Raw genomic sequence first — 13,048 nt, forward strand, 5'->3', positions numbered from 1 at the left:
AAAAATTAGTATGTTGCCCCAAATGACACAGCGTGGCACAAAGATTATTAGCATCTAAACACACGTCTTAGCCTACCTTTGGCCCCTTGATGATTGATGACTTTCATTTGTTCATAAAGTCATTCAATTTACAAGCATTTATTGAGCAACAGTGGGTTTCCCTGGTGGCTCAGTTGGTAAAGAATCTGCCTGCAATGCAAGAGACCCAGGTTTGATCCTGAAGATGAAACGGCTACCCACTCTGGTATTCTTGCCTGGAGAACCCCATGGATAGAGGAGTCTGGTGGGCTACAGTCCAAGGGGTCACAAAAAGTCAGACAAGACTAAGTGACTGAGTGCACACACATATATCACTCAGTGAAACTGCCATGAGATTAAATACACATCCTTGTATTACTTTATCTAAAACAAAACAAAAAAAAATCCTTTGACTCTCACGGTCTGTCAGTGATGGCAGTGACCGTCTCTACTTCTTCTTAGATGAACTGCCCTCTTCCCCCAAGTACCACAAGCTGTCTGACCTATGTAAGAGGGCAGATGGCCATCTCAAGGAAAGCAGGGGTGACATTCACGGTGCAAGGGGGTGACATGAGAGGGGGCGGCCGCAGAATGTCTCAGCAGTCATTCAGTTAAACTCTAGGTGAAGAAGAACAAAAGAAAACCTAACCCAAGGAGTCTTTTCATGTTATGTCTAGTACCTCTTACTTTGTTACTGAACAGATGGGTATGGAGCTCTGAGAGTTAAGGAAAACAGGTGTGTTTCCTATAAAGAGAACAGGCCCAGCTTTCAAAAGGAGAAAGCCATGAGTGGAATCTGTGCTTCAGGCTCCTTCCCTCAACAGAATCATCAGGCTCCCCATGTGGGGCAACACGTGGGAACCAAAGACCTTTGTGAGCGCCACAGCTGGGGTAGGAAGTCTTGCTCCCAGTCCCTTTGGAGCATCACATCATGCCCAGAAGCATGAGGATATCTTTGTTGTTATCTTCCTCACAGGGCTTTTTGATCCTACTAGAAGATCTGGAAAAAGTCATTTTTATTCATATAAATTCTGAGGCCCTACAAAGTTATTTGTTTCAGTGATTTTCTTTCACTAGCAATGAAATCCATGGGTTGATTATAGGCTATGTCTGTAAAAAATTGAAAGGATTTCTTTTTATCCATTTTGCATTTGTATGCCTTTTCAGTTCCATCTGGAGTCCCCCTTGGTTCTATTCTGGGAGCAAGGTGAGTACCGGTTTTAGCTTTTCATTTGTGAGAAGAAAATCTCCACAGGTTGAAGGGTTCACTGGATACTTAAATTGATACCCTCATTGTGGTTATATTAAGCTATGCAAATCTTTCCATAATGCAACAGGAAAATGCATTTTAACAGCACATGCCAATATATGTAGAGTCAGATTTTACTCATCTCAAGAAATGCATAATATCCTTAACAGTTGGTCACATTTAGATGAAATCTGAACACATTTTGCATTGAGGTTACAGTTGATAATATATTATTCCACAGTCTCTTGTTCCCTGCCTTATCTCTTTCTGCCAATGCAGTGATCTGAAAAGCCAAAGGTAATACAGATTTTACTTAAATCACTATGGAAACACAATAATTGCTGAGAAAGATAGCCTTGCTAATAAGTTGGGTGTTTTATGGGTGAAAGAGTTTTTATACCTACAGGCAAAGTTAGTAAATTAATTGACTCAATATTTATTTCAAGTGAACTCAATGACGCTCATCTTTGCTCCCTGAGAAGACCATGCCTTAGTTTATTTTAGTGTCCTCAACACTTACCAGACTGTCTAGTTTACTAACTGCTTAAGAAATAATAATTATATAGATTACGGAATGGATAAATAGACAGTGTGGACAGACTACAATGAAATCATGAACCATCTAGGGATAGGACAATGAATGAGCAATGACAAGCACTTGTGAATCCAGCTCGTTATACAGTTTTTAGAGAAGCAGATCATTCTTTCCTCTGTTATCAAGGAAGAAGGTAAAAAGGACATCAAGACATCACAGTCTTGACTGGGAAACTCCTAGTCGTGTCAGCCCCCCAGGAATCTCAAAAGAATGTTAAAGCAAATATTTAACACAAGTCCCAATTAACATATAAGGGCCATCCCCCAAGAATGATAGTGTTTGTATAAAAAAAAATGAAATTAGTTGCAGGATCCAATAAAGGCCATTCTTAGCTATCAATCAAAAGATGGAAAGGAGGGGAAGGAGAGAAGGGAGAGGTCTTCTCAGGAAACATTTAAAAACAGGACTACATTTGCGTAAAAGCTTTATGGTGACAGAAAACTACATTTCTTCACTACTAGTAAGCTAGAGTTTTAAGCAGCATGTGAACACTTTAAGACCATGTGTGTTTACTGTTTCTCTTCTTGTAGGCAAACACAACAAAACAGAATGTTCTTCTTTGTAAAATAAATTCTAACCTCGAGATTCTGTGATGTTTTACAGAAAGTGATGAGAGTTCCGTGATGTTTTACAGAAAGTGATGAGAGTTAAAATACACTATTCAGAGATTTTTAGACTCAAAAATGATTGTTCCTTTGGGAATGGTACCCCCTAAATGAACCAGCATTTAATTGGAAACAGAAGATGCCATTGTCAAAGTTACAACAGACCTATTTCTCCAGGCATGTGTGCTCAAGTATTACTCGCACATACTTAGCAGGCTCTCTCTCTCTGGTGAGCTACATGGGGCCCTGGACCTGCCTTCTTTCCTCCCCTGGCATGCAGTTGAGCTATAAATTTGTCATTAAAATTTAAAAACCTACACATTGTGTTCATAATAATAGTGCCTTTATTTTCAGGTTTACTGGGTGAGAGAAAGTAGATCTTCAAATGGTGAGAGCAAGGCATAATTTTGATGCAAACTTTAGTCTTTAATTTCAAACAAGATATAGATGTTTTGCAAAGGGAAGTCCTATAGCCTATGGTGGTCACTGGCAGAAGATCAGAGAGAAACAAAGAGATTTAAATGGCTTCAAGCCATTAGATTTTTGCTAATTGTTGAGGTGTTGTGGTTTTTTTTGTTTGTTTGTTTGTTTGTTTTTTTGGTGTGGTGGGGGTGGGGTGCAGAATTACAGAGCATGGGGAAAAGAAAAGACCAGTCTTAAACAACTTTGGGCTGAGGTCATGGAATTTTAATCATATAACCTTGTTATCCCTTGTTCCAGATATCTATTGCTGCATAACAACCATTCCAAAAAGTACTGGAGTAAAACTATAAGCACTTTATTATGCTCATAATTTTTTAGGTCAGGAATTTGAGTAGGGTGCAGTGTGGAATGGCTCACCTTTGCTGCATAATATCTGGGCCTCAGTGAAGGTGGCGTGGATGGGTGGAGTTGGTTGGGACTGCTCAACTGTGGTCTTGGTTCAGCCTGTTGAAGTTTCGTTGATTCTTTTCTACTTTGTGTCTGCTGGCACTGAAATGTTTCCAATGGCTTCTTTACTCACAAGTCTGATGCCTAGAGTGGGGTGCTGGAACAGTTAGGACTATCTGTATATCTTTCTCCATGTTGCTTGTCTATGTGGCTAGATTGATCCTCCCTGCATCATGGCAATCTCAAGGCCCTGGGATATCTTACACAGAGGCTGGCTTCCCCAGAAATAAACATTCTAAAAGCAGTTTGACTTAGCTTCAGACATTCTAGAACACCACTTCTACCCCAATCTATCGGTCATCCAAGCCATTAAGAAAAGATCAAATTCAAGATGTACATCTCAAAAGGAGAAGTAAGATATACAGCCATTTTCAATACCATACAGCCATTTTCATTTACCATACCTCCTCCTCATAGTAAAACCCCATATCATTTTTCAAGTTTTAGTATATTCTTTTGTTTAAAATCTTTTAAAAAGGCAGAAGAAAAAGCAATGGCATAATAAGACCAAAAGATTCATTATCTTCCACTTTAAGAATATTCTCACCCTGGTGGTTCCTATTGAAATGGGAAAAAGATAATTACTGGTAAGCTTGGTTGTCTAGTCAATAAGTTTCCTTTATGAGACAGAAATATAAATACCATGGAATGCAAAATCAAGTGTATAAATCTGGCATATTTTAATCCACTTAAAATGTAAAGTTATTTTTGTTCTTGTTGTTTGTAACTCTCCAATGGATCCTTGTGAAAGAATTTAAAGTGGACTAGTTCCAATTACTCCAGTGTTCTTGCCTGGAGAATCCCAGGGACAGGAAGCCTGGTGGGCTGCCTTCTATGGGGTCGCACAGAGTCGGACACGACTGAAGCGCCTTAGCAGCAGCAGCAGCAGCAGCAGCAGTTCCAATTACAGGCTCTCGAAAGAATCCTGTATTGTTATTTTTTATCACTACCTCCCCCTTTCGGGAGTGGGTAATTTGCACACCTGCTGCCTTCCTCGGATGTGGTAGCCATTTCTCAGGCTCCCTCTCTGGAATCAAACCCTGATTCCCCATCACCCACGGTCACCAAGATAGGCACAGTGATTACCATCGCAAGTTGATTAAGCAGACATTCGAATAGGTCCTCACCGCCATGGGGCTGTGCAATTGGCCCGAGGTTATCTAGAGTCACCAAAGCCACTGGCACCCACCCTTTGGCCAAGGCCAGGAGAAGGCTGATGGAGGCTTTACCAAAACTGAAAAAGACACATGTATCCCATTGTTCACTGCAGCACTATTTACAATAGCTAGAACATGGAAGAAGAAGGAAATGGCAACCCACTCCAGTGTTCTTGCCTGGAGAATCCCAGGGACAGCGGAGCCTGGTGGGCTGCCATCTATGGGGTCGCACAGAGTCGGACACGACTGAAGCTACTTAGCAGCAGCAGCAGAACATGGAAGCCACCTAGATGTCCATCGACAGATGAATGGATAAAGAAGCTGTGGTACATATACACAATGGAATATTACTCAGCCATAAAAAGGAATGCATTTGAGTCAGTTTTAATGAGGTGGATGAACCTAGAGCCTATTATACAGAGTGAAATAAGTCAGAAAGATAAAAATACTGTGTACTAATGCATATATATGGAATCTAGAAAAATGGTACTGAAAAATTTATTTGTAGGGCAGCAATGGAGAAACAGACATAGAGAATAGACTTATGAACATGGGGAGAGGGGAGGAGAGGGTGAGATGTATGGATAGAGTAACATGGAAACTTACATTACTATATGTAAAATAGATAGCCAATGTGAGTTTGCTGTAGGTCTCAGGAAACTCAAACGGGGCTCTGTATCAACCTAGAGGGGTGGGATGTGGAGGGAGATGGGAGGAGGGTTCAAAAGGAAGGGATATATGAATTCCTATGGTTGATTCATGTTGAGGTTTGATAGAAAACAACAAAATTCTGTAAAGCAATTATCCTTCAATTAAAAAAAATAATTTTTTTAAATGTAAAGCTTTTTTTTCTAGGGTAATTGTGACCTTCCAACATTCTATGTTTTCCCTCATTCAAAACACTCTGGACTTACCTAGTAAATGTGTCTGAAATTTCTTCTTGTAGGATATATCTAAATGTGCTGTGATGAACAGGATTGTATTTCAAGTGTGTTCTAATTCAATTGTATCTGTGAATTTTGTAATTTGGCCTTTATGAACTCTTATAACAAGTAAAAGTTTACATGGAAATTATATTTATTGAGCTTTCAGTCTGTGCCAGGGAATATTTTAAGTACTTAATATCTATTAACTTATTTAAATCTCAAAATGGCCCTATGAGTAGTATTATCTCCATTTAATAAAAAAGATATCTAAACCTCAGCAAAGATCTTGCCCCAGATCATACGAGGTAGCTCTGGGATTCAAATCCAGATAGCTAGCTTTACTCATTGTTCTAACCACCACGGTATATACTGTCTAAGTACTCTCAAAAGTTACAGCTAGAGACAAAAATGACTTTACCTAATTTCTCTAACTCTGATGTGTTCTTCTGTATATAAATTTTGAAGGATGAATTCTTTGTATCTATAACCTAAAATCCTACCAAAACAGAAAGAAAATACAACCTGAAGAAACAAACAAAATATGGAGTTAATTTTCTATTGTTTCTAAGTAAAGGAGTATTAACACATGCATTAGAATGTATTTTGGTTATCTGTAATTGGAGCTACTTGAGGAAATGTCAACCCCTCTAGTATTCTTGCCTGAAAAATTACATGAACAGAGAAGCCTGTAACCCAGTCCGTGGAGTAGCAAAGAGTCAGACACCACTGAGCAACTGAGCACGACTGTGACCTGGATCTAGCATTAAAATCCTGCTGGGCATCAGGGACCCACTCAGGCTAGATATTGTTGCTTACATTCAGTTTTTCCAAATCATGGAACATAATCCCCATATATAAGTGTCAAGGATTTTAAGAACCTATCCTTTCTGTTGACATATACAAACAACAGAATGCAGGAGTCACTGTGGAGCTAAAAGTCTAAGTTGACTTTGACCTTTTCCCAGCCAGTCCTGGTACAAATCCAGGTACTGTTAATAGACCATGCATATCAAATGGATGATATTTATAGAAACTTAAGTAAAGCTCTATCAGACACAATTCTAGATAACAGGATAATGGTGGTATCAGATTGGGCCTCTGAGTAGGTACTGAAGTATATGTCATCTCTACTTCTGAGAAGATATAAAAAAAGGAATGATGAAGAGTGACAATCAGGAAAACCATATCAAAACAGACATCCTAGACTTCCCTGGTGGTACAGTGGATAAAATCCATCTGCCGACACAATTCAATTCAATCTCTGGTCCAGGAAGATTACACATGCCACAGAGCAAGTAAACCTGTGAGCCACAACCGCTAGGTCCCTGTGCTACAACTGTTGAAGCCCACGGAAGCAGAGCCTGTGCTCGGCAACAAGAGAAGCCACCACAATGAGAAGTGCGTGCACTGCAGTGAAGACCAGCCCCCGCTTGCCACAACTAGAGAAAGCCCACGCACAGCAATGAAGACCCGGTGCAACCAAAAATAAATTACAGAAAAGATAGACACCTTCAAAGGGTGAAGGGGATACTAGAGACGTGTAAACACAGGGCACCGAGAACAGTGAGAGTGAACGGGGTTTTGAGAGAGCAGAAAGGTTCTCCGCTATCATGTTGTCTATTGCCATTTGCCATGTCATCGTCATAAAGCAAGCGTGGGGTTTTCCTAAAGTTCACAGGCTCTTGCAATTAACGGCTCCAGAACTATATCCCTCCTATGGTCCTGTGGGGCAGTGGAGAAATGACATCAGTCATGACACCATCTTCAGTGGCAACCTCAGGACAAGTCATAATTCTTTAGAAGTCTAATCTTCATCATCAGAAATGTTACTTTCTGGTGAGTCATTTTCCATGAACATGAAACTAGATCTAAACATCTAGGACTGTCCCCTCCTGGGTCAAAAAGCCTCTGGATAAAATAACTCTCTAACATCCCTTTCTGAGATATGAGTCCTAATTTTTCCCATTTTCTCTTTGGGCTTGAGCCTTCTTGCTGCATGCCTTTTCCTGGAGCTTCAAAACCCTCATAATCAAGCCTTACCTACTCAGTTGAAGAATAAACAGGAGCTTAAACTCACCTATTATAAATTCAGTTTATACTTGAATTCTGGAAGCTGGAACCTCTTGGGGAATGTAAGTGGGTAGAATACAAATATTTCACTTTGTGCCTTTTATTTTTTGAGTTAAAAAAATCTTACTTTTTGTACTGCCTCATATTAGCCTCTCTAAGATAACTTGAACCATTTTCTTTGCCCTTTTATTGAAGCCAATGGGGCATTGCAAATTATCATTGTACTACTGAGTCAGTAATAGCCACAGAGTTTTAAAAAGCATTATTAAAGGAACTAATCTGAATGCACATCAACTACTTTTCTCATTTGAATAATACAGCTATGTAATTTTAAAAACTGTATTAAAATGCCTAGTTTAAATTACAGAATACAGTTCCTATTTATGAGGCTCTAACATGGATTTTTGAAGCAAGGATTTGCTTAATTTTTGTTTTTATATTCCTTCTGAAATAAATTAGAAATGAAAAGAATTAATAAACAAATTTCTAACCAAGATTTTAAGTCAATGTGCTGATGTAATTGTCTTAAAAATTATTATATTTCAAGGGCTATCACAAATTTCCAAGCTGTCTAGCCAGAGAAGGAGAACTAGTCTCTCTTCACCATTTCTCCAACAATCCTTAAAGAAAGAAAGACAACAGCAACAGTAATTAACACATAGTTGCTTGATTTAGATGAGCAGCACCATGCCCTGTGTTATAAATTATCTTATTTAATCTTCCAAACAATTCTAAACATTAATATCTTACACTATAAGTAAGGGATTATTATTTATACTTCTCTCTGCTTTATACTCACCTACTTGTCACCACTGTGTGTGTGTATATGTGTGTGTGTGTGCGTGCATGCGTGCGCAAGCACACTCAGTCGGCTCAGTCACGTCCAACTCTTTGTGATCCTATGGACTGTAACCCACCAGGGTCCTCTGTCCACGGGATTCTCCAGGCAAGAATATTGGAGTGGGCTGCCATGCCCTCCTCCAGGGGATCTTCTCAACCCAAGGAGAGAACTTGCATCTCCTGTTTCTCCTGCATTGCAGGTGGATTCTTCACCACTGACCCACCAGGGAAGCCCCCTGTTACCACTATATGTATCCCAAATCTTCAGCACAACCATGAATGCTAAAAAAAAATGTTTGAACTCTACTCTGGAGACACCAGGTTGACAGTGGTATGTTTTGGGGGCTTCATAGTGATATGACCAGGGCTAAGCTTCACAAATATAAATCTGATATCAATATGTACTGTATAGTATAGAAAATGCACTACTAGACAGAAATCCCAACAAATGCCATTGCAATAGCTCAGTAATGACACAGTGAGCCCTGCATCTCTGGGAGATGGGAAAAAGAAAGGAACCAGTGGTGAATGAATTGTGGAGGCATCAGTGCCTGGACCTGAGGAGTTTGTGAAAGACAGGAGGCTAGATGAATGGACTTTGTAATGAAAGGTGAGAATGTTAACAGAAATTGTGCAGATGGGTTAGACAGATCAGGATGGGGAGACTTTTTTGAGACATGTTGGTTTAAAGTTCTAGTAAAACCTGTAGGTACAAATGCCCAACTTTCCTTTTTGACCAGAAGAGTGAAATGAAAACACTGTTGCTTATGAAAGCAAATCAAATCAGAAGAACAAAAGGAAAGACTGAACAGAGGGGAAGGAGGAGATGTGGGTGACAGGGACGTGTTTTCCTACTTTCCTGTGTACAAGGGAAGATTCTGTATCTTCTCTGTACAGTTGACAGAGAAGAAGTTCTGCTGTTCCCAAAGAAGTGATGTGACTTTACCAAATCACCCAATCAGATGGCCCCATCAACAAATCTAATGAATAATTAAAACTCTCTGGAGCCCACAGTTAGAGGTGCACAGGCCACTCCTGAGCACTTACTTTAATTACCAACTTCCAAGTCAGTTCAAAATAAAGAAAGAAGAAAGACAAGGAGCGAAGAAGCAAGGAAGGGAAGGAAAAAAAGGCAGACAGAAAACAACAGAAAAGAAGTAAAAACCTGTTTTTCTTTGGCTTTGCTGTTAAGTAGGTGACACATAAGACTTGTTAACTCTTGTGGAGTTAACTGTAGGGCTTATTAGAAAGCACATAATTTGTCTATTTCTTTCTGATATATGTAGCGATCTAACTTTTTTAACACATAAACTTATTTTTTAATTTTCTACTATTTGATGTTCAGTAGAATACTGAAATGGACAAAGTTAATTGGTTACAATTCAAAACTCTACTTTTAACACTTCACTTTATAAGATACCTAATAGGGTAAGATCCCTTGATCACTGCCAGAAGTCTCCCACACAGAAAGGTAACATGTGCACCTATTCAAAAGAAAAGCAGCCCCCAGCTTCATCAGGCTTCTTTCCTCCCAGGACCCTCTGCAACTATTAGAAATGCTTTTAGTATTTGCTTTCTTAGAAGAACAAAACTGGTCTTTCCCATACAAGATAAAGATTTCTAACGATATGTTTTCTTTGGTAATATGTATGTCTAGAATGAAATTACCAGCTTCTGAAGCCATTCTGAAACTCTCTGACAGACATTACCATTTTGAGCTTGGTGAACAAACACAAATATTTATCAAGCAGCCATCAACCCCTTTGCACACTCCCAAGCATGATCATGTGATAAAGGAAGATTATTTGATACAATTCTGCAATTCTTTGTCTGCCTGGGTTTCCCAACATAAATTTAATATTGATTATATAGGCACTAGGATAAGATTAAAATGAAGCAGCATCTCTGGGTGCATGCTCAGTCGTGCCCAACTCTTTGTGACCCCATAGCCCACCGTGCTCTTCTGTCCATGGGAGTGTCCAAGCAAGAATAACTGGAGTAGGTTGCTATTTCTTTCTCCAGGGCATCTTCCTGACCCAGGGATCGAACTTGCATCTCCTGCACTGCAGACAGATTCTTTACCACTGCGCCACCTGGAAAAATCCCAAAATGAAGCAGAGACCAGAGTAATTATGCAGAAAACTTAGACCTCAAATGCAGGTGTATCAGGCAAAAGTGGGGGTGGTATTTTACTCAGAGAAGATTCAGTGTTTTTCACTGGAAGTGATCTAAGAATACTCTTGACTTTTATGCATACCACCTGAGGGACTATCTCATTGGTGGGCTCATGCAGGTACCCAGCTGTTTTCCTAAAATATGAACTCCCCTCATGACAAAAAACAGAATGGCAAAATGAAATTTAAATATTTTTCTTCTCTGAGAAAGTTTTTCCTCTGCATAGGGAGCACAGGGAATGTGGAAAGAACATTAGCACTGGAATTTCTAAAGAACTGAATATTAATCCCAGTTCTGCAATTTGTTATTGTTCATCTACTCAGCAAACACATCTCCAGCACATGTTACAGAGAAGATGGTGCATTTAGGACTGGAGGTGTAAAGGTATTTCCTACCTTTAGGAGAGGCAGTCAAGCACCTGGGTACTATGCTCCGTGCTGAGTGTTACACTGAAGACTTGCACACAAAGCCATAGGATGGCACAAAGCCGCTAGAAGAATCTCCCTGAAGTAAGAGGGAATACTTGGGCTGAGATCTAAAAAGTGAATAGAGCTCTTAACATCCTCATTTCCATCATCAAATGAGACACATGTGTTTCTCCTACAGCTGTTGCAAAGGTTTGTTCTTTGTAATGCACAAGTCAAGAGACCTTGTCCAAGGTCTAGCACTGAGTCAGTTCCTCAGTAACTCTCCTTTTCGCTAACCTGGCTGAGAAATCTCTGTGTTTAGTTCACTTATTCATTTTTTTATAGCTTTCTTCCCATCTGAAATGTACTTTGATAAGTCCAATAGAAGAATCAAGTTTCCCTGATTTTTCCACTTTGAGTTTTCTAGTTGGTGTGTATACCTCTTTCCCCCAACTTGACTGTAGCTTGCTACAGGACCAAGCCCATGCCACATGCTCCCTTAATATCTCCCTTCCTGCTTAGCGCAATACCTGTATACAGCTGGAGTTTGATGAGTGCTCATAGGGGAAGGAAAGCAGGGGAAGGCATATAGCTTGTTCTCAAATGATACTGAACTGGATCAACAAGCTGACTAGAAGTAAATTCCAAACAGCAACAACAAACATTCCAAAGCTGAAAACAGCAAATAGTAACACTCTTTAAACTAATTCTCTGTTTACTGCCATTTTTGCTATGATCGTTATCTTTAAAAGTCAGCCTTATTAGCATGCAGATTTACAACTACACTCTGAGCTCTGAGCCTTGTAATGCCCTGTCATTTTACCTCTAGGGATTTATATCTAATTCTAGTTAGTAAGTACTCGTCGGACAGAATGACAGAGCCATTCGTGTTTCATGAGCAGATGATGGTGATGATATTATTATTTCCACAATCAGTTTGATGATGGTTGTTTGAGCTTCATCATGTCTAATAAGAGAAAAAAAATAAAGGAATTAATATTTGAAAACTGAGTGTATTGTGTTTAGCATCATTATTGCCATTTTTATGGCAAGTACTCTGACATTTAAGTGAGTTCCCATTTACAATATTGCCACCATAATCTCCTCATTTTGTAATTGCTTTTGAATACTTACAAGGTTTAATTTCTGATATTACTCCTCAATAAAAAAGAATGCATGTATTAGATTTATGGAAAATTATGCTGAGGATTTTAAATAGATTGTTATTTTAATGTTGCAAGAGCTCAATATAGCAACAGGTCCTATTGTTAGCAGCTGTAGCCTGCATGAGTTACATGAACTTCCTGGGCTATACAGACAGGGGGATTAATTGCATTCTGGGGATAGCAACTCTTGGGGTTGTAGAATAAATGCATAATAATGTACTCTGAAATAAGCATCTTATCTGGCTGTTCCTAAGAGACCCTCTGACTCGGGTGGAGGTAGGGTGTCTGTCCCCGCACACTTTCCTTGATTTTCAAAGCCCAGACAGAGAGTCCCACTCAAGTGTGGGATTTTCATTAGGTGGCAGTGATGTCAGCCAACTGGGGAATACATTTCGGAAGGCAGCAAACCAGGGCACGGCTATCTGACAGCTTTTTTTCCATATGATTGATTGGCTAGGAGATCAACAAGCCAGAGATCAGACATGATCTAAACATTCAGCTGTAGGACTTGGTGTTTAGGTAAAGGGAAAATTTCCTCTGGCCAGTGAATTAACCCAGCACAGAGATACTCTTTTTTTACTCCTTTCAAAAACATTCTTAAATTAACATTATAATTAACATTCTAATAGTCTCCAGCAGTCTTACCAAGCTTAGGTATTTCTTCTAATCAAAATAATTTTGCTTCATTTGTACCCAATGCAAAAAAAAAAAAAAAATATACATATATATATACACACACACACATACATACATATATATATATATATATATTCCCAAACCTCTGCAATGCTACAGGGTTCTCCTGAAGATATATTACTCATCTTTTGGCTCTAATCATCAATACTTAGCTATTTCTCAGTCCTAATATTACTTAACTTATAAAAAAACTGTGTTAGTTGGTTCTTAGTTT

At 39.2% G+C, this 13,048-nt stretch overlaps 2 long non-coding RNA genes across 2 annotated transcripts in view; both read right to left on the reverse strand.

Moving 5' to 3' along the window:
• The window catches only part of LOC123328493, a 270,416-nt gene that overhangs the window by 81,002 nt on the left and 176,366 nt on the right, over window positions 1-13,048 (reverse strand). The window lies entirely within an intron of this gene.
• LOC123328495 lies at window positions 10,429-11,933 on the reverse strand. Its single transcript, XR_006543356.1, has 3 exons — window positions 11,796-11,933; window positions 10,961-11,069; window positions 10,429-10,483 (listed from the first exon to the last, which is right to left on the reverse strand). It is a non-coding gene; the product is annotated as an uncharacterized LOC123328495 (long non-coding RNA).

This window comes from Bubalus bubalis, chromosome 12 (assembly GCF_019923935.1).
Source record: "Bubalus bubalis isolate 160015118507 breed Murrah chromosome 12, NDDB_SH_1, whole genome shotgun sequence".
In the NCBI taxonomy this organism is placed as follows: Eukaryota; Metazoa; Chordata; class Mammalia; order Artiodactyla; family Bovidae; genus Bubalus; species Bubalus bubalis.